At 46.4% G+C, this 22,275-nt stretch overlaps 1 protein-coding gene across 2 annotated transcripts in view; it reads left to right on the forward strand.

The window, feature by feature from the left end:
* The first annotated feature begins 393 nt into the window (after positions 1-393).
* LOC141094283 (uncharacterized) overlaps positions 394-22,275 on the forward strand; it is a 28,121-nt gene continuing 6,239 nt past the window's right edge. Inside the window, exon 1 of one of the 2 annotated variants that reach the window (XM_073580119.1) lies at positions 394-932. The gene's annotated coding sequence lies outside the window, so the exon portion shown is untranslated. The remainder of the gene's footprint in view (positions 933-22,275) is intronic. The other variant, XM_073580120.1, reaches the window with a different exon arrangement.

Below are 22,275 nucleotides of genomic sequence, written 5' to 3' on the forward strand. Positions count from 1 at the left end.
CAGTTGTTTATTTCTTACAGGAGTCCTACAAGTAAAAGGTCATAAGAATAGGTTGTTATTAATGTTTATGAATATTATGCCAATATGTATATGAATTGTGAGGAAAGAGGGAGACACAAGCGCAATATAGAGTCTTATCCCACAAATAAAGTAAGCGGTTTGACAAAAAACTGCTCACCTGGTAGTAGGTATTCAAAGCATGTATAGATAAGGGCTGCTGCAGATCCACAAGTCGGTCACCGACTATCTGAAACAGAGCTCTGCAAAGGAATACGTGGATTTCGTCCACGCTGCCCAAATGATGAAATTCCAAAAGGTTAATAAGGTTAATACCGTGGTATTTCCTGAAGAAGAGGTTGCAAAAAACCTTGAAACGTGTAGAATAAACCACTGTCAAACCTTATTAACCTTCTGGAATTTCATCATTTGGGCAGCGCGGATGAAATCCACGTATTCCTTTAAGAAATATGTATATGAAGTGACATGACTCCCACCACTGTCTTAGAATTGGTCAGATCGATCAATTGAGGCAAATGTCAAGGACGACATTCAAAAACGAGGGAAGAGTGTGACATGCAGAAGTAGCGCTAAATGCTGTGCTATAAAAGCATCCAGCAACGAGAGGGGTTAACATAGTCACAGGAGACAGGGAGTGGTTAGCAAAGCCCCAGATAAATTGTGGGAAAATTGTTTACTGTTCTGGCAGCAGCCAAATAGATGAATGGTGTGTGATCTCTCTCTCACAAAAGTTCAGGCAAGTGAATCATAGGGACATAGGCCAACTCCACTCTGTAATGGAATCCTATCTCCTATACCTCTAGTTGAGAAGTCTATCAGGAGCAGGAAGATAAGGACTGACATCATCACTCACTCACTGTGTGCCAGGCAGTGCAGGAGACAGGAGCCGGGAGCAGGGCAGTCACGAGGAGAAGGTGAGGAGTGTGTTTTTTTTTTAATCAGTGTGAGTACTAGACTGTGGAGCCATTCTGGGGGAGCTATATACCATGCTGGGCTGTATACCATGCTGGGCTGTATACCATGCTGGGCTGTATACCATGCTGGGCTGTATGCCATGCTGGGCTATATACCATGCTGGGCTGTATATCAGGGTGGGCTGTTATGAATGTGTCACCGAGGAGGATAGCAGGTCCAGGCTAAGCCACAGAAAACCAGAGAGGTTGGTAACTAAGCGGATTGCAGACCCCTGATCCTATCCAAACAACTAGCAGTAGCAGTGGAGCGTACCTATGATGATCCTAGATGCCTCAGCACAGCCAGAGAGCTAAGTAAGCCTAAAGCAAGAAAGGGGAAATCTAAACTGCCCCAGAGCAGACCCCAAAGGAATAGATAGCCCCCAAACATATATTGTTGGTGAGACAAGATGAAAACACAAACGCAGGTAGGAAAATAGACTGAGCAAACGATGGGGCCAACACTGTCTAGACAGGAAAGGAAAGACACTGTCTGCAATCATGCAAAAAACCCTGCAAAAAGTCCAACACGTCTGATGCAGAAAAAACACTGAAGTTGCACAACTTCGCCCCCCACTGTATCAGCACTCTGGTATATTCTGAAAGCAAAGCAAAAAGAGACCATTATAACAGGGGACAAAACAAACTGGCAAGCAGTAACATATGGGCAGTGATTCAGCACAGCCCCAGCCGGAGCTGGCTGAGCCGCACTGTTGTGAGATCATTTTCCCCTTCACCATTGAGGTCTGATGAACTCCCTCTTCTGGTGAAGGAAGGTAGTGAGGCTGATTACCAAGCACCTGGGCAGGATGATGATGACTGGGTGACGGGAATTACTGACTGGATATAAGGCAGCCGATGCCCTTCTGCCTTGCTGGTGATCTCTCTGAGGGATTCTAGGAGACCAGTCTGATTCCTGCTCCTCAAAAGCTAAGTTTTCTGCTCTACTTTTTGCATTTGTGTTTTGGTTTTGTTTTGCATTATTTTCCTTGATTTCTGCCATTCCCCGCTGGGGTGAGCTGAATTCCTTTTTGCTCTGTCTTCAGATAATACCTGAGTTATGATATATAGTCTTTTTGAAGCCTAGCGTCTTCAGGGCTTTTTTCCCTATCAGCTATTGGCTCTTGCAGCTTTTCTATCCTGTCCTATTTAGCTAGCTTGGGCCCCATCATTTGCTCAGCCTATCTTTCTATCTGTGTGAGTGTTTTTTCATCTTGCTTCACCGTCATTATATGTTGGGGGCTGCCTATTGCTTTGGGGTCTGCTCTGGGGCAGTTTAGATTTCCCTTTCTGTCTTTAGGCTATGTAGTTCTCCGGCTGTGATCGAGGGGTCTAGGGCACCGTAGGAACCCCCCACGGCTACTGCTAGTTGTTGTTGATAGGTTCAGGGGTCTGCAATCCAATAGCTGCCAACTTCTCTGGTTTTCTGGACTTAGCTAGTATTTTCCTCTTCGCCACGACAGCACCCACTGAGAGAGGGGATCCGCCCCCGGAACAGGAAACCTACAGAGAGATAAATGGGGCGGTCCCCCTCGCTCCCTCAGTTTGGTTTCCTGTTCCTGGAAAGGAACCCGCAGAAAAGGATGCCTGGTCTGGTAGCCGCCTGCGTGAAAATATGAGCAGCAGGGGCCCCAGGACCGGAGGCAGCGTCGGGCGGAGAGGTGTATTCCCCCCCCCCCAGAGCTGGTGTAATGCAGGTGAGGCTGGAGGCGAAAGTGGTGCCAAAGCTCACTGGGGTTATGGCTATACTTCCCCCCCCCCCCCCGAGGGGGTGGACGCATTACAAACGCCATCGGGCGTACTGAGGCCGCCACCCCCCCCCAGAGTGGCAGAAGGGCTTGTGCGGTGTGTGCTGAGCGGCGCTGCTGGGAGTCATACCTGCGGCAGGAGAAGGACCCCATGCGTGGAGAGGGGGCGCAGACGCGCGGTGTCGCCGGCCGCATTACTATTTGCGGTGACCCAGCGCTCCAGGAGAGGCAACCCGGAAGTGGAGGAGGACTTCCGGGATCAGGCTGAAGGCAGAGACCGCGGGACAACGCCCGTGCATGCGCAGTAGGGCGAAAAAAAAAAAAAAAAAAAGAGAAGGAGGAGCAGCTATGGCAAAGGCTTTAAAAGGAAGCCACAGACACAGCGCTAGTGCGCAGTCATGTCGTCCTTACATGACTCAGCTTCGCTCCCATTAGGTCAGCTAGTGGTATCCCCACTTGGCAGTAGACAGAGCAGTGCTACGAGGAGATCCAATAGCACCAGAAGAAGTGGCAGCTCTAGGAAGGAATCCATTGGGCCTTCCAGGCAAGATGAGCCGTTAGAGAAGAAACGTAAGGAAAAGAAGTCGTCCCATGCCTCGCCTCAGCCTGGGTCCCGGACACCGCAGCCGGTAGTTGCTGACGAAATTCACGGGTGAGTGTTTTTTGGTCAGGTTAGATAATTGATAGTCTTCTCTTTCTGGTCCATACCCCCTTTAGGATAAAAGAACAGAGAAGGCGAAACATAGAGAAGTGTGCCTTATGTTCGCAGCCCCTCCCGGATGGCCACCCAAAGAGATTATGCCAATCATGTGTGGAGGAGGCCTTGCAGGAGGAATCCTCACGAAAGAAGGAGGATATCCGGGCAATGATAAGAGAGGAACTACGGGCCTTAGGCGGTTCCAGTAGTCTAGGGGGTCACTCCTCCGTGAGAGAAATACGTTCATCTAAAGGAGGAGTTTCGCTGGCGTCAAGGTCGCCGTCAGATACCGGAGAACTAGATTCCGATAAGTCCCAGGAATACCTTTCCTCAGAGGACGAGGATCAGACGTGTTTCCCCACGGACAGTGTCAGTAATCTTGTGAAGTCTGTCCGAAATACCATGGGGTTGCCGGAGTGTAAGGACCCCAAGACCCCTCAGGACATAATGTTTGCGGGTATTTCCCGTAAAAAGGTCCGAGCATTCCCAGTGGTCCCAACTGTAAAAGACCTAGTTAAGAGGGAATGGGAGAAACAAGGTCAGAGGACCTTCCTCCCCTTAACGTCAAAGCGTAAGTATCCCTTTGACGATGAGGAGTTAACGGCCTGGTCGAGAGCCCCCAAGGTGGACGCGGCAGTGGCCTCTACCTCCCGTAGATCCTCCTTGCCGGTGGAGGATTCGGGAACTTTGGCTGATTCTTCGGATCGTAAGACCGATACATTCCTCAAAAGATCTTGGGAAGCTTGTACGGCAGCCTTTAAGCCCGCAATAGCAGCCACATGTACGGCAAGATCTATGTTGGTGTGGCTGAAAGACTTGGAGGACAATATTAAAAATGGAGTAGCTAGGAGTAGGCTTCTTTCCTCTATGCCCCTCATTAATGGAGCAGCGGCCTTCCTCTCCGACTCCTCCGCGGATTCTCTCCGGTTGTCGGCTAGAGCCGCGGGACTGACCAATGCAGGCAGGCGGGCCTTATGGTTGAAGGGGTGGAAAGGAGACACACAAACAAAAACTAGATTGTGTGCTATACCCTGCCAGGGTAAGTACCTATTTGGTACAGAGCTGGATGAGATTTTGACAAAAGCGGGGGAGAGGAAAAAGGGGTTCCCTAACCCGTATGTTCCGTTCAACAGGAGGGCCTACAGGAAGCCGCCGTTCGGTAAAAAGAAAGACTTTAGACCCCAGGACCGCTGGGGAAATAAGGACCCCAAGCAAAGAGGCAACCTATTCGGGAAACGTCCCTTCAGAGGAGACAGATCCCGATAAAACCGTTACACCGGTAGGTGGCAGGCTATTAAGATTCAGCCGCCAATGGATGAAGGTGACATCAAACCCGTGGGCCCTAAGTATTGTATCATCAGGCCTAAAATTAGAATTCGTTCGGTATCCACCGAACTCCTTCTTATTGACTTCTATGAAGTCCCGATCTCAGCAGGAAGCTCTGGAGATGGAGATTGCGGTACTGCTAACTAAACAGGTTCTAGTGGAGGTCCCAGACGACGAAACAGGGATGGGCTTTTATTCTCCTCTATTCTTAGTCCCAAAACCAGATGGCTCTTACAGGACTATAATAAATTTAAAGAAACTTAATACCTTCCTAAGACTAAGGTCGTTTAAAATGGAGTCGATTAAGTCTGCAATAAAGCTTTTGTTTCCCAGGTGTTATATGGCGGTCTTGGACCTAAAGGACGCCTACTACCATCTCCCCATATATCGAGAGCACCAGAGGTTCCTGCGGGTAGCAGTCTGGTTCAGAGGTCGGATTCAGCATTTCCAGTTTGCGGCAATGCCATTCGGGCTATCCATGGCTCCTCGGGTATTTACCAAATTAATGCTGGAAGTAATGTCATATGTAAGGTTGAATGACACCCTAGTTGTCCCTTACTTAGACGACCTACTCATAGTGGGGAATTCTGTTTCACAGTGTGAAGCAAGAATAGCTAGGATTATCTCATCCCTACAAACACTGGGTTGGCTAATTAACTGGGAGAAATCCAGACTAGAGCCAGTGACCTGTCAAAGGTTTTTGGGCCTGCAAGTAGACTCCGTAACTGAGGAGTGTTTTCTGCCAAACGCCAAAGTAATGGCCATAATCGACAAAGTACAGAATGCTACAGGAAGACCCGTAATATCATTGAGACAGGGCATGTCCTTGCTGGGGTCTCTGATATCATGCATTCCAGCGGTGCAATGGGCTCAGTTCCACTCTAGAGAACTACAGTGGGCTATTCTGCAGGAGATAGATAGACTGCAGGGGCGGCTGGAAGGGAAGATGTCCCTATCGCCCGAGGTGGTTCAATCCCTAAAATGGTGGTTAATTCCTTCCAATCTATCGAAGGGAGTACAGTGGTGGGTGACTCCCTCCAAGATACTCACCACGGATGCCAGCCCCTTAGGTTGGGGAGCCCACCTAGAGGAGCACATGGTACAAGGCTGGTGGCGGGAGAATGAAATAGAGGCCTCCTCTAATGTAAAGGAGCTAACAGCGATTTTTTTATGCGATATCTCACTTCCTCCCGCAGTTAAGAGGCGCCCACGTAAAGATCCAGACAGACAATACCACCGCAGTGGCCTATATAAACCGGCAAGGAGGCACGCGGTCAATGCCACTGATGTCTATCACAGGAAAGATTCTGGAGATGGCCGAGGTCCATCTGCTCTCCTTGTCAGCGCTCCATATAAGAGGAGTGGACAACTCCCGAGCAGACTATCTCAGTCGCCAGGCCCTATACCAGGGAGAGTGGGTCCTCAGCAGAGACGTGTTCGAAATGATAGCGTCAGAATGGGGCAGACCGGAGATAGACCTATTCGCAACCAGAGCCAACAGGCGCGTAAAAAGGTTTGCTTCTCTCTACAGGTCGGACAACCCAGATATTCTAGATGCCCTCCAAACACCCTGGGCATTCCAACTAGCCTATGCCTTTCCTCCGATGGTGCTACTACCAACAGTAGTCAGGAAAATAAGACAGGAGAGGGCGAGGGTCATCTTGATAGCCCCGTTTTGGCTAAAAAGACCGTGGTTTTCATGGCTGAGAGCCATGTCGGTAACCGACCCGTGGATCCTGCCGCTGCACCAGAATCTTCTCTCGCAGGGACCCTGCTACCATCCACAGGCCAAAGCCCTGCACCTAGCGGCCTGGAATTTGAAAGGGAGCTACTGAGGCAGAAGGGTTTCTCAAGGAACCTAATCAATACCCTGCTACAAAGCAGGAAGGAGTCCACGACAAAAATTTATGCTAAGGTGTGGAGGAAGTTCCTGGCCTTTCACCCAACAAAACTAGCTGGTGAAGTACCCATTACGGCCATTCTAGAGTTTCTACAAAGAGGCCGAGAACTTAGACTCTCAGTAAGCACTCAAGGTCCACGTGTCAGCCCTAGGAGCCCTGTTTAACTATAACGTGGCAGCAAATAGATGGGTGACTCGGTTTATCTCGGCCTGTCAACGAACAGAACCGGTGCATGTGCCTCGACTTCCAGCGTGGAACCTTACTTTAGTTTTGGATGCCTTCACTCAGGCACCATTTGAGCCCATAAGCTCAGCATCCGTAAAGTGCCTCTCATTGAAAACGGCTATGCTGGTGGCCTTAGTATCGGCCAGGAGAGTGAGTGATCTTCATGCTCTGTCAGTAGACCCACCGTTCCTGTTAACAACACGAGACAGTCTCATTTTAAAGACGGACCCGTCCTATCTGCCCAAACGGGCAACTAAATTTCATAGGTCTCAAGAGATATGCCTACCTTCATTCTATGAGAACCCGTCAACACAGGACGAGGAGAAATATCACACCTTAGATGTGAAAAGAGCTGTGCTAGCCTACCTTGATAGGACCAGTCCCTGGAGGCAGAGTAGGTCTCTTTTTGTCTCATTCCAGGGCAGCAGGAAAGGGTCTGCAGTTACATCAGGCACGATATCCTGATGGATTAGAGATGCGATCACAATGGCGTATCTGACGAAAGGAGAAGACCCTCCACTGGGGATTAAGGCGCACTCTACTAGAGCCATATCATCCTCCGGGGCCGAGAGGGCGAACGTCCCAATTGAACAAATATGTAAGGCTGCAACCTGGTCTTCTCCATCTACCTTTTATAGTCACTATAGACTAGATTTGTCCTCTACCGAGGATCTAACTTTTGGTAGATCAGTCCTTAACACGGTGTGCCCGCCCAAGTGATTATCTCTGAAAATCTCTCAGTGGGTGCTGTCGTGGCGAAGAGGAAAAACCGGATTACTTACCGGTAATACTCTTTTGTAGAGTCCACGACAGCACCCGCTCACTTCCCTCCCGTAAGAATTTTTTCACACATGGGTCTCCTTGGTGGTGGAGATTATGATTTAAATTAGATATGTGATTAAACTTAGTAAGCTTAAAACTGCATAGGGGTAAGATAGATGAATCGCCCAAACAGTTTGACTAAAACATGTATGGCGGTTCCTCCGTTGTTCTCGGTAACACAAACTGAGGGAGCGAGGGGGACCGCCCCATTTATCTCTCTGTAGGTTTCCTGTTCCGGGGGCGGATCCCCTCTCTCAGTGGGTGCTGTCGTGGACTCTACAAAAGAGTATTACCGGTAAGTAATCCGGTTTTCTGTTTTTGCCTCCTACGGTGACTCATTCATAACAGAATCACCAGCCATACCGCAGATCCTAGGGTACTCAATAGCAGGAAAGAATTGTAAAAAAAAAAAAAAAAAAAAAAAAAAGGTGTGTATATTTCTTCCTCTATATCTCTGAGGCTGTAGGGGGAATTTTTTTTTTTTCTCTCAATGGAGATAAAGCAATTGTCTGATTGTGTGGAGTAGCTCGCTGCGGAAGTGCGGGGAATTTCCGCCTACCTTGCTCATTCACATGCTGCTGAACCAAAGATCCCTACTCCTGATGTGTTTTTGGGGATCGGTCTAAATTTTTGAATTTCAAAAATAATTGTAAATTATTTTTTGCCTTGAAGCCTAACTCGTCAGGGAGCTCCGCGCAGCAGGTTAAAATTGTCATCTCTTTGCTGCGTGGCGATCCCCAGGATTGGGCGTTTTCTTTGAAACCAGATGATCCTATTCTGACTAATGTGAATGCATTTTTTTCAAGCCTTGGGGTTGTTGTATGATGAACCTAATGCTATTGATCAGGCTGAAAAGACCCTGTTGGCATTGAGCCAGGGTCGAGATTCTGCAGAATTGTACTGTCAAAAATTCTGAAAGTGGGCGGTCCTTACTACCTGGAATGATAATGCCTTGGCAGCTCTCTTTCGGAAGGGTTTGTCAGAAGCCGTAAAAGATACTATGGTGGGATTTCCTGTTCCCTCTGGTCTTGACGATTCTATGTCATTAGCCATTCAGGTTGATCGGCGTTTACGTGAACGCAGGACTGCACGAGAGGTGTTGCCACCTGTTGAACAAATGTCTGAACCTATGCAGTGTGATAGAGTTTTGTCCAGGGAGCAACGTCAGGAGTTCAGAAGGCGTAATAAGCTGTGTTTTTTTTGTGGAGATGCCTCGCATATTATTTCTGTCTGTCCTAAACGAGAGAAACGTTTTGCACACACGTTTTCTGTGGGTGGTGTTCAACCTAAGTTTCTTCTGGCAATTACTCTGATCTGCTCCCTGTCCACATTTTCCGCCAAGGCATTTGTGGATTCGGGAGCAGCCCTGAACCTAATGGACTTGGATTTTGCTAAACGTTGTGGATTTCCTATGACACCTCTGCAGACGCCTATCCCTTTGAGGGGGATTGATGCTACTCCTTTGGCGAAAAATAAACCTCAGTTTTGGACCCAGGTGGTAATGCGGGTCGCCCCAGACCATCAAGAAAATTGCTGATTTTTGGTGTTGCATAATTTGCATGATACCATTGTTCTGGGGTTTCCCTGGTTGCAAATTCATAATCCAGTTTTGGATTGGAAATCTGTGTCTGTGGTGAGTTGGGGTTGTCGGTGTGCCCTTAGTGAGACTCCGGTTTTTTCCACCTCTTCTTAGTCGCATGATGTTCCTGTCTATTTGGCGGATTTTTATGATGTATTTAGTGAGAATGAGTCTGCGTCTTTGCCTCCTCATAGGAGTTATGACTGTGCAATTGAACTGAGCCCGGGGTGTAAATTTCCCAAGGGTCGGCTCTTCAATTTATCTGTACCCGAGCACGAGGCTATGCGATCCTATATTAAGGAGGCATTGGAGAAGGGTCATATTAGACCATCCTCTTCACCCTTAGGTGCCGGGTTTTTTTCGTGGCCAAAAAGGATGGTTCATTAAGGCCTTGTATTGATTATCGTGCCCTCAACAAAATTACTATTTAATATCAACATCCGTTACCCCTGATTTCGGATCTATTCTCCAGAGTTAAAGGTGCTTGCTGGTTTACCAAGCTTGACCTCAGGGGGGTGTATAATCTTATCCGCATTAAGCATGGGGATGAATGGAAGATGGCATTTAATACTCCGGAGGGACATTTTGAGTACCTGGTGATGCCTTTTGGGTTCACTAATGCCCCTTCTGTCTTCCAGTGCTTCATGAACGATATTTTCCGAGACTTTGTGGATACATTTTTGATTATCTATCTGGAGGATATTTTGATCTTCTCCAAGGATTGGGATTCTCATGTGGAACATGTTCGGACTGTGTTCCGGATCTTGAGGGAGAATTCCCAGTATGTCATAGGATCGAAATGCCTTTTTGGGGTACAGAGGATTTCTTTTTTGGGATTTATTTTGTCTCCGTCAACTATTGAAATGGACCCGGCCAAGGTACAGGCCATTTATGATTGGGTTCAGCCCACTTCTTTGAATGCCCTCCCAGAAGTTTTTGGGTTTTGCTAATTTTTATCGGAAATTTATAGCAAAAGCCATTGACTGATCTGACTAAGAAGGGTGCTGATGTGTTGAATTGGTCTCCGGAGGCTGTTTCTTCCTTTCAGGAGCTGAAGCGAAGATTCACTTCTGCCCCGGTTTTGCGGCAACCTGATGTCTCACTCCCGTTCCAGGTAGAGGTGGACGCTTCTGAGATTGGTGCAGGAGCTGTTTTGTCCCAAAAGGATCCTGTAACATCTAAAATGAATCCCTGTGCTTTCTTTTCCCGAAAGTTCTCTCCATCTGAACGTAACTATGATGTGGGGAATCGGGAACTGTTAGCCATGAAATGGGCATTTGAGGAGTGGAGACTTTGGTTGGAGGGAGCTAAACATCAAGTCGTGGTCCTCACTGACCACAAGAATTTGATTTACCTGGAGTCGGCCAAACGCTTGAACCCTAGACAGGCTAGGTGGGCCTTGTTTTTTACACGTTTTGATTTTGTGGTCTCTTTTCTTCCTGGCACTAAGAATGTCAAGGCTGATGCTCTCTCTAGGAGCTTCTTTGCTGATTCTCCTGTGGTGACCAAGCCTGCCACCATCTTAGTCGAAGGGGTAGTTCTTTCTGCCATCTCACCCGATTTGAGACGTGCTCTGGAAGAGTTCCAGGAGGACAAACCTGAGCGTTGTCCCAGTGGAAAGTTGTATGTTCCTGACCAGTGGAAGAAGAGAGTGATGTCTGAAGTAAATTGCTCTGCATTGGCTGGTCATCCAGGTATTTTTGGTACTAGAGATCTGGTGAGTCGGTCTTTTTGGTGGCCCACCTTGTCTCGTGATGTCAGGAATTTTGTGCAGTCCTGTGGGACTTGCTCGCGGTCTAAACCTTGTTCTCGCTCTAGTGGGTTGTTGATGCCTTTGCCGGTTCCCAGGAGGCCATGGACCCATATTTCAATGGATTTAATCTCTGATATGCCTGTCTCTCAGAGAATGACTGTTATTTGGGTGATTTGTGATAGGTTCTCTAAGATGGTTCATCTTGTACCACTCCCTAAGTTGCCATCTTCCTCTGAGTTGGTGCCCCTGTTTTTGCAACAGGTGGTTCGCTTGCACGGGATTCCTGAGAACATTGTATCTGACAGAGGAGTTCAGTTTGTGTCTAGATTTTGGAGGACTTTCTGTTCCAAGCTGGGAATTCAGTTGTCCTTCTCCTCTGCTTTTCACCCTCAGACCAATGGGCAGACGGAGAGAACAAACCAGACCTTGGAGTCGTATTTGAGATGTTTTATTTCCGCTGATCAGGATGATTGGGTTTCATTTTTGCCCTTGGCCGAATCTGCTTTAAATAGTAGAGCTAGTTCTGCCACTTTGATGTCACCTTTTTTTGTAACTTTGGGTTTCATCCTCGATTTTCTTCAGGGCAGGTGGAGCCTTCTGCCTGCCCAGGTGTTGACACTGTGGTCGAGAGAATGCACCAGATCTGGGACCAAGTGGTGGATAAGTTATCTCTCTCCCAGGAAAAGGCCTAGCGGTTTTCCAACCGACATAGGACCATTGGTCCCCAGTTTAAGGTTGGTGATATGGTTTGGTTATCATCAAAAAATATCGCTATGAAGGTGGCTTCTGCTAAGTTTAAGCCTAGATTTATTGGATCTTACAAGATTTTGGAGATTATTAATCCGGTCTCTTTTCGTTTGGCTCTTCCTGTTACATTTAAAATCCATAATGTGTTTCATAAGTCCATGTTGAAGAGGTTTGTTGAACCAGTAGTTCCTGGGGTGGCACCTCCGGACCCTGTATTGGTTGAAGGTAACATGGAATATGAGGTAGAGAAGATACTGGATTCCCGTCTGGCTAGACGGAGACTCCAGTATTTGATTAAGTGGAAGGGTTATGGTCAGGACGATAATTCCTGGGTCTCTGCCTCTGATATTCATGCCAAAAGATTGGTGCGTGCCTTTCATCGGGCTCACCCTAATCGCCCTGGTGGCATGGATGAGGATTCGGTGACCCCTCCTCAAGGGGGAGGTACTGTTGTGAGTTCATTTTCCCCTTCACCATTGAGGTTTGATGAGCTCCCTCTTCTGGTGAAAGAAGGTAGTGAGGCTGATTACCAAGCACCTGGGCAGGATGATGATGACTGGGTGACGGGAATTACTGACTGGATATAAGGCAGCCGACGCCCTTCTGCCTTGCTGTTGATCTCTCTGAGGGATTCTAGGAGACCAGTCTGATTCCTGCTCCTCAAAAGCTAAGTTTTCTGCTCTACTTTTTGCATTTGTGTTTTGGTTTTGTTTTGCATTATTTTCCTTGATTTCTGCCATTCCCTGCTGGGGTGAGCTGAATTCCTTTTTGCTCTGTCTTCAGAAAATACCTGAGTTCTGATATAGTCTTTTTGAAGCCTAGCGTCTTCAGGGCTTTTTTCCCTATCAGCTGTTGGCTCTTGTTTTGATAGGGTTTTTGGCGGATTACAGACAGCAGCTTTTTTATCCTGTCCTATCTAGTTCGCTTGGGCCCCAGCTCAGCCTATCTTTCTATCTGTGTGAGTGTTTTTTCATCTTGCTTCACCATCATTATATGTTGGGGGCTGCCTATTGCTTTGGGGTCTGCTCTGGGGCAGTTTAGATTTCCCTTTCTGTCTTTAGGCTATGTAGTTCTCCGGCTGTGATCGAGGGGTCTAGGGCACCGTAGGAACCCCCCACGGCTACTGCTAGTTGTTGTTGATAGGTTCAGGGGTCTGCAATCCGATAGCTGCCAACTTCTATGGTTTTCTGGACTTAGCTAGTATATCTGTATTTGCCTCCTATGGTGACTCATTCATAACACCGCACAAAGCAGAGATAGACAAAATCAAATGCAAACAGAATAGCAAATGAACCACTTAGCTGAATCATGCAGAGACAGAGCAGGAGACATCAGAAGGCACAGGAAGAAAATCACCAGCAGGGATAGAGGGAGTCAAGCTGTCTTAAATTCCAATCTGAAACCCCAGATCTCCAATCGTCATCCTCATTATCAGGTGGCCAGCCTCTGAAAATCAGATCAGCTCCACTACCTCAAGTAACCACCAGAGGGAGCCCAGAAAGAGAACTCGCAACCCCTCTGTCAATCTGACCAGCTCCACTACCTTCAGTAATAACCAGAGGTAGGCCAGAAAGAGAATTCACAACAGTGGGCTGTATACCATGCTGGGCCGTATACCATGGTGAGCCATATACCATGGTGGGCTGTATACCATGCTGGGCTGTATACCATGCTGGGCTGTATACCATGCTAGGCTGTGTTATATACCATGTGGGGCTGGGCTATATACGATGGTTGGGCTGGGTTATATACCATGTGGGGCTGGGCTATATACCATGCTGGGCTGTATACCATGCTGGGCTGTATACCATGCTGGGCTATATACTATGCTGGGCTATATACCATGTGGGGCTGTGCTCTATACCATGTGGGGCTGTGCTCTATACCATGTGGGGCTGTGCTCTATACCATGGTGGGGCTGTGCTATATACCATGGTGGGGCTGTGCTATATACCATGGTGGGGCTGTGCTAGATACTATGGTGGGGCTGGGCTATATACCATGGTAGGCTGGGCTATATACCATGGGCTGTGGTATATACCATGGTGGGGCTGGGTTATATACCATGGTGGGCTGGGCTATATACCATGCTGGGCTATATACCATGTGGTGCTGTGCTATATACCAAGGTGGGCTGTGCTATATACCATGGTGGGCTGTGCTAGATAACATGTGGTGCTGTGCTAGATAACATGTGGTGTTGTGCTATATATCATGTGGTGCTGGACTTTATACCATGTGGTACTGGGCTATTTACTTTGCGGCTGTGTTATATACCATGGGGGTACATTTTACATTATATTCTATGGGGGAGGCTGTGTTATATAATATGGGGGGCTACATTATATTCTATGGGGGGCTGTATTATATTATATTCTATGGGGGGTGATTGCATCATACTTTATGAGGGGGCTACATTATACTATATGAGGAGGCTACATTTATTCCATGGGAGTCTGCATTATATTCTATGAGGGGCTAGATTATATTGTATGGAGGCTTCATTATACTATGAGGGGGCTACATTATATTCTATGGAGGCTGCATTATACTATATGATGAGGGCTACATTGTATTCTATGGAGGGGGTACATTATACTATATAAGGGGCTGCATTATATCCTATGAGGGGGTTGCCCTATATTCTATGGAGGGGCTACGTTATACTATATGGGGGGCTGCATTATATTCTATGGGAGTTACATTATATTCTGTGGAGTGGCTGCATTGTACTCTGGGGTAGCTGCATTATACTATAAGAGAAGGGCTGCATTATATTCTATGGGGGGTTACATTATGTTGTATGGCGGGGCTGCATTATACTCTGTGGGGTGGCTGCATTATGCTCTATGGGGTGGCTGCATTATACTATATGTGGGCTGCATTATACTGTATTGAGGACTATGGCGAATACATTATATGAAGAACTATGGGGTGCATTATACTATGGGATGTGAATAATAATAATAATAATAATAATAATCTTTATATAGCGCCAACATATTCCGCAGCGCTTTACAGTTTAACAGTTTCAAAACACAAGTCATAAGTAACAACGTTAACAATACAATAATTGAAGCAAAATAAGACGAAATGAGACGACCCTGCTCGTGAGAGCTTACAATCTACAATGAGGTGGGGGAGATACAGAGTATAGGGGTGAATTTACAATGGTGTATTTACAATGAAGGTCCAGCCATCTTGAGGGAGTGAAGGATGGATGGAGATAGTGAATGGGCTACGCAAGCACACTTACACAGAGAATTACTTTGAATTGTACTACATGAATGACTGGCGGTGCATTATACTATATGGAGAACTATGAGGAATGTATTATACTATATGGAGGACTGAGGAGTGTATTATACTATATGTAGGACTATGGGGAGTGTATTATACTATATGGAGGACTGAGGAGTGTATTATACTATATGGAGGATGATGGGAAGTGTATTACACTATATGGAGGACTGAGGAGTGTGTTATATTATATGGAGGACTATGAGGAGTGTATTATACTATATGGAGAACTATGGGGGACATTATATTATATGGAGGACTATGGGGTGTAAACTGTAGATATGCTGCTGATAACATGATACTGTATATCTGTTAGTGATCCATTAGTGATCGCTCTGTCCCCATCATTCTTTCTCAGACGGTGGAAAGAGGCCGGGAAACAAGTGTTGAACGACTTCAATTTTGTCGATCACACTCATTTAGCGTCCTGAACTTAGCGCATGTAAATAAAACCGAAATGCTTATGTGTGATGTGCAATATGTTAACATTTGGAGCCCCATTTTAAACTTTGCCTAGGGCCCCACTTTGCCTAAAACCGGTCCTGCCCTGTGTAATGGGTCCCCCAGAGTTCCAGAGAATTCATGAAACCTGTCCCGCCCCTATTTGAACCTAGCGGCGTGCTTGTAACACTTATACTTGACCACCAGCATGTTGTCGTTGCATTGGACTCGGCTTTTACCCTTTTTTTCTGCGTTTGCCCAATTAGTGGCTTAGTGAGACCTCTCTGATTTTTTTCACATGGCGCCGCAGGCAACTGTACCTCTGGCAGAGAGGGTCTTGAAGAGGGGGATGCTGGTATGAAAGTTATCAATGTAGAGGTGATAACCCTTATCCAGCAGTGGGTGCATCAATTCCCACACAATTTTCCCACTCACCCCTATGACAGGGTGACATTCAGGGGGGTTAATTTGAGTTGGGGCAGGAAGAGAGAAAGGAACAGACATGGGCAAAGTCAGCTAAACAAAGCAGGACAAATCAGGGTATAACCAGAGTTAGGCCTCTTTCACACATCAGTTTTTTAGAATCAGTCACAATCCGTCAAAGTGGATCCTGTGCAGATTGTAAAATACTGATGCACCGCACTCGTGTTTTTGACGGATCCGTTGAAGCAGCAGCTGTAGTAGTTTTAAAGGAACAGAATTCTAGAGAGAGAGACAGATTTTTTTTTTTGTGCTAGAATGGAAAAAGCAGCTGTAGGGGTTAAATTAAAGAGAGAAATTATTCCGGGCATGCTCAGTTTTAAAAAACAGAATCCGTCGCTGGATTCTGTCTTTTGACAGCGACGGATCCTGCGCCCACAGGTTTCCATTATAGCCAACAACAGACGGCTCTGGATCCGTCACTGTCCGACTTTTCGACATACACAAAAAATGTTACTTTGTCCATTGTCTCCGGCCGACCGAGAATTTACGATGGATCCGTCAAACGACAGATGAAACGGACGGCCATCCGTCGCCAATACAAGTCTATGAGAAAAAAGCGGATCGAGTGGCATCATTCACTGTATCCGCTTTTTTTCTAAAAAAAGACGGATTGTGACTGAAGGTAAAAACTGATGTATGAAAGAGACCTTAGCTACTCACGCCATAGACAGAAAATATAACTGACACTGCCTGCAGGATGCAGCGAAGAGAAATAGCAGACCTGACACCAGAACGAAGTAGAGAAAAGTTAACTCCTGACATGACCGGGAGTGGGGAAGACAGGACTCAAAACCTGGTCTGGATCATGACAGTACCCTCCTCTCAAGGGGGTGCCACCGGACCCCCAGGTTTCACAAGATAACGTGCATGAAAAGCTCGAACCAACCGATCAGCATGGACTAATCGCTCCCGGACCCAAGATCGATCCTCAGGACCGTAACCCCTCCAATATACCAAGTACTGAAGCGAACTGTAAAACAATGCGAGAATCAACAATCCGTTCAACTTTGACCTCCACAGTGACAGGAGGCGGTGGGGATGGAGACCCAGCCGAGGAAGGTACAAATGACTTAAAAGGGACTTATGGAACACGTTGGGAATCCGAAGCGACAGAGGTAAGCATAAGCGAAAGGCAACTGGATTGACACCATTAATGATCTCGTAAGGACCAATAAACTTGTTTCTGGTAGACAACCACACTTTATCTCCTAACAGAAATTTAGGTCCTACAGATAGTTGCTTATCAGCAAAATGTTTCTGTTTGCCCTGAGCCACCCCAATGTTCTTCTAGATCTCCCTCCACACCTCCCCCACCCATTGAACCGCCGAATCAGACCCTGGACACCCTGAATCCAGCCTGGAAAATTCAACAAAATGGGGGTGAAAACGGAGAAATGCCAGTGCACTGATTAACCTGTTTATTAAATGTGAACTCAGCCACGGGCAATGAGGAACACCAATCATCCTGCTGAGATGTGGCAAGACACCGCAATATCTTTTCAAGTGACTGGTTGGTCCTCTAGGTCTGACAAGTGGTTTCGGGATGGTAGGCTGAGGAGAAGGTCAAGTTAATATCCAATCTCTTACAAAATGCCCTCCAGAATTTGGATACAAATTGCACCCCTCTATCAGACACCAAATTCAGAGGCACGCCATGCAACCACACAACGTGCTCAATAAACAACTTGGATAGTGTTTCTGCGTTAGGCTGTCCTGCCAAAGGTACAAAATGCGCCTGTTTACTAAATCTGTCAACCACTACACAGACCACAGTTTTGCCATTGGAAGGAGGGAGATCAGTGATAAAATCCATGGACAAACGAGTCCAAGGTCTATCCGGAATTGACAATGGCAATGGTACCAATTCCCCGGCCTGTTATGGGAGACTGTAACACTTACACATGTAGCACAAGTAGACACAAACATGGCGATGTCAGAAGACATGGAGGAACACCAGAACAGTCTAGCAATAGCTCTCCGAGTGGCCAAGACTCCAAGGTGCCCACAGAAAGCAGAGTCGAGGAACTCTCAGAGCACCCTCAACTGATACTTAACAGGAGCGAAGAGCTTGTTATTAAGCAATGACGGAGGAGCAAGTCCCTGAGCCTCATGAATATCCCGCTCCAATTCGAAGGACACCCCAGCAACGACCACCTCATGCTGAAGAATGGAGGAAGGAGGTTCAGGAGGAGATATCGGCTCCAGGCTGCGAGATAAGGCATCAGCCTTGTCATTCTTGGAACCAGGCCGAAAGGTGATGGAAAAATAAAAACGTGAAAAAAAAGTGACCACCTCGCCTGTCTAGGGGTCAAACGTTAGGCAGACTTAATGTAAGACAGGTTCTTGTGGTCTGTAATCACCGTGATCCAATGAGTAGTCCCCTCCAAAAAGTGCCTCCATTCTTCAAAAGCCAGTTTTATGGCCAATAACTCCAGATTCTTGACATTGTAATTTCTCTCAGCAGGAGAAAATTTCTTGGAGAAAATAGCACAAAGTTTTAAATTGGTCAAAGTGATCAGTCCCTGAGACAGCACCTCTCCCACTACCACCTCCGATGCGTCCTCCTCAACAATGAATGGTTCAGATGGATCGGGCTGGACCAATACAGGAGCAGACATAAAACATTTTTTCAATGTAGAAAAGGCCACAACTGCCGGGGGTGACCAGTCTCTAAGATCACCCCCCTTACGAGTGAGATCAGTGAGAGGGTTGACAACCTTAGAAAACCCCTTAATAAATATGAAATAGTAATTGGCAAAACCCAAGAAACGCTGAAGACCTTTAAGGTCTCTGGGTTGCACCCAATCAACAATGGCCTGTACCTTTCCAGGGTCCATACAAAACCCCTTGGCACACAGGATGAACCCAAGAAAAGACAGCTCTTGGACAAAAAATTATCACTTCTCAGGTTTAGCGAACAGAGAGTTCTCCCGTAACCTCTGAAGAACTGCACGTAGATAACCCATGTGAGATTCTTTGTCAGATGAAAATACAAGAATGTCATCTAAATATACCACCATAAAGCATCCAATGAAGTCAGAAAATACATCATTAATGAAATTCTGAAAAACTGCTGGCGCATTCATGAGATCAAAGGGCATAACCAAATTTTCAAACAAACCCTCAGAGATGAGGAATGCTATTTTCCTCTTTTCCCCCTACCGAATACCGATAAGATTACTCTCCCATGAGGTCCAACTTGGAATACCACTTAGCCCCAGATAATTGGTTGTAAAGATCAGGGAGGGGGTAGTAATTTTATTAAGTTCGCGAAAATCGAGGCAAGGACGTAAACCACCATCTTCATCTTCTTTTTTTTTTTTTTTTTTTTTTTTTTTTTTTTTTACAAAAAAGAATCCAGCAGCCACAGGGGAGACAGAGAGATGGATGTGACCTTTTATGTAAACTTTCTGAGACATACTCTTTCATAGCGGTACGTTTCGGGCCGGAAAGATTGTACAGATGGGCATTGGGCAATTTAGCACCTGGAATGAGATTAATAGTTCAATCATAGGGGTAATGTGGGGGCAAGGTCTCAGCCTCTTTTTCAGAATACACATCCTTAAAATCTTTCAAGTGCTCCGGAATACCATCCAGATTAACGGACAACACCAGCACAGCAGAAAGACAACCCTTTGAACAATTAGGACCCCATTTCACAATATCCCGAGATTCTCAGTCAATAACAGGATTGTGCAGCTGTAACCAGGGGAATCCCAACACCAGTCCCGCTGGAAGATTATCCAGAACATGGCATGAAATGTGTTTCTGATGCAAGGAACCCACCTTGAGGAGGAACTCCTCTGAGACAAGTTTAACAATATTCCTAACCAGCGGTGTTTTATCAATGGCAATGATATGAATTGGGGTTTCAAGCCTAACTGTCTCTGTTACACTAGGACACCAAGCTTGAGTCAATGAAGTTCATGGATGACCCACAGTCCATAAAAGCTGAAGTGGGTGTGTAACAATCCCCACAACAAGTTCCACCTCCAACAAAATCTTTTGAATTGTGGAAAAAGGTACCTGAGAGTCCGGGTGACCTCCTCGAAAATCACCCAGACTCGGCAGTTTGTTAGTCGGTGGGCAAGAGGGGCAGTCCTTCTTCCAATGTCCCGGGTTTCCACAATAGAATAGTCTCCTTTCGCATCGCCGCTTTCTCGCCTTCTCCTTGAGGTTAATGGCCCCAACCTCCATAGGTTCCATATATGGCATCACCTCGGACTTAACAGAGTATACTGAAACCTCTCGCTGGATTACTCCTGTCTTCCACAATCTCCGATCCATATGAATGGCCTGAGTCATGGCCTCCTCCAAAGAACTGGGTGGGGGATGGAGAGCCAGATCTTCCTTAAGATGATCCGACAGGACCCCTCCTGAACAGACATCTTAGCGCAGAGTCATTCCAGGTCACATCGGTCGACGACCTTCTAAACTCTGAGCAATACCATTCGGCAATAAGTTTACCCTGGGAGAGACCCATGACTGTGTCCTCTGCCACCCTGACCCGGTTCATCAAAAATTAGTCCTAAAGCCTCAAAGAACCTATCCACAGGCACACATTCTAGGGCAGTAGCAGGTAAAGAAAAAAACCATGTTTGAGGACCCTCCCGGAATAACAAAATGATTATCCCCACCCGTTGACTCACATCAACAGAGGATTGGGGTCTAAGGGGAAAAGCAGCCTACAATTCTCCCTGAATGTATGGAACTTCTCCTTTTCCCTGGAGAAAGTATCTAGGAGCCTGACCGTATGTTCAGGAGAGTGTAGCAAGACATCTATGGGTTCCAAGTGCTTACAGGCTGATTATGTAGTCGAACCCTGAAAAGACTTTACTGTCTCAGAAAGTTCCCTCTGGAGTTGATTATAGGAAGTGGCCAGGGCTCTATGTTCCACAGACAAGTCCTGCAACATTTGAGTCAGATTAGACATCTGATGCGCCAGAGTATGAAGTGCATTCATAAAGAGAGGAACAAAGAAAAAAAACTGTCTATGGTCAGTTATAATGTCATGCTGCAGCTCTGCAGGTAAATGCAAACTCCACTAGATGGCAGCAAAGTGGAGGGAGGACTGCAATTCTACTCAGAGCTGACCAGCAGCACTGCAGTGAGGTTACCACCAGGTGGCAGCAAAATAGTCAAACAAGCCGGGTCGATACCAGAGAGAAGCGAAGTACCAAGGTTTACACCAAACACAGAGTCTGAGGGGCGCCAAAAGGTAAGTACCGGTCAGAAGCAGATGTACAAGAAGCAAGAGACAGGATCAGGACTTAGCCAAAGCAGAGTCCAGTACAGGGAAATCCAAACACTAAGGGAAACACTGAGTCGGGGCAGGAAGAGAGAAAGGAACAGACACGGGCAAAGTCAGCTAAACACAGCAGGACAAATCGGGGTATCACCAGAGTCCGCTACTCATGCCGTAGGCAGAAAATATAACTGACACTCCCTGCAGGATGCAGTGCAGAGAAATAGCAGAGCTGACACCTGAACGAGACAGAGAAAGTTGACCCCTGATATGACCAGACCGGGAGAAAGGAAGACAGGACTCAAAACCCAGTCTGGATCATGACACATTTATTACTCTCATAGTACGGTGCCCCTTTTTTGCCCCCACACACTGTATAATGTTCCCACAGTACCACCATCCTCAATTTTATTTTTGTAATCAAGATAACGGAATGGAGAAAGTCAGCACTCACCCCTTTTAGAAGATACTTCAGTCCTTCTACTGGTCCATATTCTTAGACCAGTGGAACACGGACCAGTAGAAGAGCAAAGTAAGTCCAAAACGTTTGTCCGTCATATATTTTTTTTTCTTTTGGAAATCACTGCACCTGCCGCAACACTGCTAGCACTGTTGCACTTTTTGTCATTGTCCTGAATCAAATAAATTAAAAAGGACTGAAGTATCTTCCAAAAGGGGTGAGTGCTGATTTTCTTCATTCCATTGTCTTGATTATAAATAGTCACCCTGAAGATTTAATATAGTGGAGGTTGTAACATTGGTTCAATGTGTTCATATACTGGGTAAAAACTTTCTATTTGGTGCCTCAACACTTCACTATAATTATTTTAGGAATATTTCACACTTTTTTGGGGGTGTTTTTCATGTAATATATGGAAGATTACATGGAGACATTGGCAGCAAATAACTTCTGTCTTGATGTTCTTACAAAAAATCTTTTATAAAAGCCTCAAACTTCTGTGTGTGAATCAGACATAAGATCTAACATGATTGAAGATTACAGTGCAGGGAAGACGGGAAACCTTCATATAGACGGC

This window comes from Dendrobates tinctorius, unplaced genomic scaffold (assembly GCF_039654945.1).
Source record: "Dendrobates tinctorius isolate UK_male_01 unplaced genomic scaffold, ASM3965494v1 ptg000063l, whole genome shotgun sequence".
Taxonomy (NCBI): Eukaryota; Metazoa; Chordata; class Amphibia; order Anura; family Dendrobatidae; genus Dendrobates; species Dendrobates tinctorius.